The sequence below is a fragment of the Mus caroli genome, chromosome 5 (genome assembly GCF_900094665.2).
Source record: "Mus caroli chromosome 5, CAROLI_EIJ_v1.1, whole genome shotgun sequence".
NCBI lineage: Eukaryota > Metazoa > Chordata > Mammalia > Rodentia > Muridae > Mus > Mus caroli.
This window is the reverse complement of record NC_034574.1, coordinates 63,056,220-63,061,219: the sequence shown is the minus strand read 5'-3', so window position 1 is coordinate 63,061,219 and position 5,000 is coordinate 63,056,220. Positions and strand designations below refer to the sequence as shown.

Here is a 5,000-nt window from a genome sequence, read left to right as displayed (position 1 = left end):
AGACTTCTGCTTTAGTTCCAGACTTCCATTGATAATGATTTATGATAGTAAAATGTAATCAAATAAACCATTTCCTACCGAAGTTGTTTTGGATCAGTATTTTATCATAAGAGCAGAGGAACAAACTAGGAAAATAAGTAAATAAAATTGTCCCTGCTAATAGAGTTGTAAACCCTGAGAAAACTCCACTACTTCTTAGGAATGCCCATTCCATTGGCAATTATAACTACATAGAAATTTAGGAAAGCATAAAGAATTTTGGATGGAGAGTTTTACATGACTTCTTTAAACCAGCTGTGTGCTTTTGTTGTTGTTAGTAAATTAAAATAAATTGATTTAATTAAAAAATAAATATAAAAAGTACCTCTCATTTCTCAGGAGAACTTTCTGAATAAACTTGGAAGATTTTTATGGGACTAGAAGATAAGGCAGTGGCATCTGCCACAGTAAACAGTTTCAGAAAATGTATGTAGGTATGCCTTCCTCAAGGAGAGAGACATTTTCCTTGAGAACATAGAGCAAAACATCTTATTTCTTGATGTGGAATACTAATAATGACTTTCTTCAGAGTTCTGAAATAGGGCAAACACATCCTCACACCAACACTGTCACCAATATTCATTTCACCAAACTATTACTATTAACCTTTCATTCAACATCACCAAAATGGAATTTTATGCCTGTGTACTTCTTCCTGTAAACCCACAGTTTCGATCAAAATACCAGAAAGTAAAAATTGAAAGATTCCCAGATAACTCTACAAAATTCCTAACATGACTGGTTGAAACCACCAGAATGATGGCACCAGGATCAGTTTGAGAACGTATCCTTACTTAGAAAGACTTAAGGAAATCACACTACTTGATAAAATGTGGGTCTCTAGATAGAAACATAGGAAAGAAAGATAATACTTTAGACAAATATGCACATATTAATACATTTAATTGGTAATAATGAACTGGCATTGGTTTGTTATTTTAATACACATACAGAATTAATGTAAAGTTTTAATATAAGGGCACTAGGCTTGGGATATATTAAAACGTTGTTCACTACATTTTCAAATTTTCTATCAGCTTAACAACTTAAAAAAAACCTACTTAAAAAGGCATTAAAATAATTGGAAGTGTTTTGACTAAGACCTTAATGAGTCACTTGAGATGACAGTAGGCTACATGGCAAGTGCTTTAACATTAGACTGATGGAGTTCAATTTCACCTCCGTTACCAAGTAGAGGCATAAATCAACATAATTTTTATCTGTTGAAGCCATGGTATCCTTTTATATGAACACAGAGGATAATAATATCCTTGTGGAGTTACAATGAAGTTTAAATGAAATCAGATACCTGAATCATCCAAAATGATACTTGTCACTGAATGCTTAAATGATACAACCAAGGACTCACTATCATCAGAAGGGACCTAGACTTGCGCGTAGCTTCTTGAGATCTACTCTGATTTTGTGATAGACTAGCTGTGTTTCAAATATCAACAACCAGATTTTAGAGCAGACTGCTCAGCCTTACCTTTTATTTTTTCTTTCTGCCCCTTAGCCTGGAAATTCTTTTTGCATCCCATGTGCAGTCATTCTGAGGCCTTCCCCTGGTATAAAGGCTGGCAATATACTGGAAAGAAGATTATGTGAACTAATGAAGACACAGGGAAAATGGAATAGGAGAAAAAAAGGTATGGAATTCCAAAATCTAGAGCAAGAAAAATATTTATACCCACCTCAATGAGCAGCTCAGTTGTCTTTATTCCCAGCTTTCTGAAGAAGAGATTGCTAAATTCAATTGAATGTAACATCCTGATTAGGCATAATTATTGTATGTATTATATATTTGAAGCTTAATATTACACATTTCCTTGTAATACATAAAGTAATTCAACATCTATTAATTTAAAACAACATTCCACCAGTACATGCTTATTTCTTTTGGTTATTACATGAAAGTAAGCAGATTTTCCCTTTATGTCTTGAAATATAGGCAGAGAAGAACTTTTTCCCTAAAAGCCATCACAGAAAACATAGTGATAACAGAAGCTCTTTTTGTTAGTTACTTTTTGTTGCTACTATAAAACACCACAACCAAAAGCAATTTAAAAGAAAGTTTATTTTGATGTGTGGATTCAGAGAAAAAGTCCACTGAGGTAGGGATAGTCATATCAGCAGGAGGCTAGAGCAGAAAACTGAGAGATCACACCTACATCCTCAAACACAAGTTAGAGATGAAATAGAATTGAGGTGAATCCATAAACATTCCAATAATAACCCCAGTAACTTATTTCCTTCACCTATGTTCCTTCAAGTTAATATTCTACAACCTCCCTAAACAGTACCACCAATCAGGAACCAAGTTTCAAATGTATGAGCCTATGAGAAAGATTTTTCATCAAACCATCACATTTTCTAAGAACTATATCTTTAGTTCCCTTATGTGACAAAGTGTTGGGGATTAAAGCTCAGCAGAGTCAGAGGCTCTGAGGGAATGGTACATGATGCAACAAGGTGGTTTTCATCTTCATGCTAAAACATGAGAAAAGAACAAGCAAATGGGTATTTACAACCCAGCACAAATAAAAATCTAAATTTTACCAGTGAGATGTTTTAGTTTCTTTCTCATTATCCCCAGCCAGTTGATTAAATCTACACATCTCAGCACATCAATGTGAGACCACAGGTCCAGTGGCTGACAGCTATTCCTTCAACTATTGATTCAGTAAGCAAAATCTATACTAGCCTTATTGAAAGAAAAAAAAAACTTATTGTTTTCTGAGAATTACATTTTTTGTTCGAATATTTTTAAAAGTGAAAAATATTATGTTTATTATAAGGAAAATAAAATAAGAACTAGTATATAAGATGAGAAGATTATGAGATGTTAAACTGATAAGAACAGATACTACACTTGATCTTAGCCAAAAGGCCGAGAAGCAATAAATTATTAGAAAATATTTCAATTATTAATATTGGTTATTCTCAGCATACATATACAATATATAATATTTCAAAGACATGAATTAAAGACATTAAAGCCATAGTCACATACAGAAGTTTGCCAGATAGAACCTTCCAGCAACTTTTATTTCTGCAGCCATTACAGTTTGTGAGGATAGATAGGTGTCAGAACTCATCAGGAACTTCAAGATGTTTCCTCCCACTGAGAAATATAGTTACTTTTGCTAGCTTTTTCCCACTGCCTCTGAGCTGCATTATAGTTAATTTTTTTTCCAAGCTGAAAAGCACCAGGGAAGATGCTCAGGCAAAAAACAATCTATTTTTAGTCTTTAGCTCATTCTGACGTGAAAGCAAAGATCCACTGCAGCTGTAACACCTGGGAGTTTCCTGTGCTCAGTAAACAGGGCTAGCGTATAGCAAGAACGGTATTTGGAGCTCTAAAATTTACGAAATGGGAATTGTAGCATTGTAAGGAACAAAGAAGTGCCTACATGAAGAAAGTATTCTCTGGACATTCAACAAAGCAACAAAGAAAGGAGAAAAAAAATAGGAGGGAGGTAAAAAAGGAAGAGGAGGATAACTCCACTAGCCAGTGTAGGTGACAGGTCTATGAGACAGTCTCATATGCATCATCTAATTCATTTTTATGTATTTTCATACTTGAAACATTTCTTGACTTAGTCTCCTCATTTCTTAAACCTTGAACGATGCACTAAAGATCAACAACAGACTGAGGAGGCAAATAAAGGGAGCAGTGCTTGTCTAAAATGTTGAAGACACTTGGTTCACTCTTGAGTACCAAAACAAACAAACAAACAAACAACAACATTTAATGCAGATGAAATTTGGATTAGGATGTAACTCAGTTAATAGAGTATGTCCCTACTGCAAATGAGTCTCTGAGATCTATCCTCAGCACTGCAGCAAAATCTAGGCATGGGCAAGCAATGCCTGCAATTGCATTCACAGCACTTGAGTAGGGGATTCAGGAAAATCTGAAGCTCAAGGGCATCTTCAGTGACATAACAATACAAGTCTAGCTTGAGATACATTACATCACCTCAAAAAAATGCAAATAAATGAAAAATATCAATAGCACATCTCAAGTCAGGTGCTGCATTCAAGTGCATATTTGGTAAGTTGCAGTTAGCATATTAGTTGCCAAAAAGGTTGATTTCTGGATTCTTTTGGAAAGATGTTCACATTCCATCAGTAAGAAGGAAAACAAAACAGTAAATTGCATTATTTTACTTTTCTAAAAGGGGAGATTCTTTATCATTAGCATCACATGCCCACTGAGTGCTTATCTTCTGGCTGTAACATCTACTGGCTTTAGAATACAGCACTTTCAAATCACCAGGATTGCTACTGCGCAAAGTACTGTAGCACTCTGCACTTGTGTCAAGCATGAATCCACGCCCTCCAAACACTTGACTGCGACTGAGAATATGGGAAGGCAGTCATGCCGCACAGCACAAAGCTACAACACATCAAGTCCAATATAGGTTTTACACTAGGGGGTTCAGTCTGTACAAATTTCCTTTGTAAGATCAAAGAAAGACATTATTCATACCCAGCCAACTTAGTAAAGGCAGTGTACATGAATAATGCTCTCCTGAGCCTGGAATATGACCTAGAGCTGTCCTTTAATGTATCCTCCCTTAGAAAGAAGCTAGAAATCACACTGATGCAAAGAGTGACAGTAGTAAGTTATCCTCTATGGTCCATGACTTCATCAGCCATACAACACCAGGTATGAATTCTCTACAACTGAATACCTTAAATCCAATTAGACTGCTATTGGTTACCCCCAAGATATAAGTGCCACTAATGCCCCATTAGGGAAATCTTGGCTGTTAATTGCTTTGTTCCATTGGTTTCACATCTAGATAGATTGGTTTTCTCCTTAGGCACATTTTTAAAAAATTGTACCTTTGGATACTAAGAGAGCTGGTCCTCTGGGAGAATGTACACCAACTCAATTTCCAATTCCTATATCTGAAGTTTGTGGTATAAACTTTAAATTTCTTTTTTTTTTT

The 5,000-nt window shown here is 35.2% G+C and overlaps 1 long non-coding RNA gene and 1 pseudogene across 1 annotated transcript in view; one reads left to right on the top strand and one right to left on the bottom strand.

The window, feature by feature from the left end:
• The window catches only part of LOC110295510, a 60,278-nt gene that overhangs the window by 20,749 nt on the left and 34,529 nt on the right, over nt 1-5,000 (top strand). Inside the window, exons 2-3 of the long non-coding RNA XR_002378083.1 lie at nt 1,556-1,688; nt 4,627-4,714. This is a non-coding gene — a long non-coding RNA (uncharacterized LOC110295510). The remainder of the gene's footprint in view (nt 1-1,555; nt 1,689-4,626; nt 4,715-5,000) is intronic.
• Nucleotides 2,849-2,941, bottom strand: LOC115031246 (annotated as a pseudogene).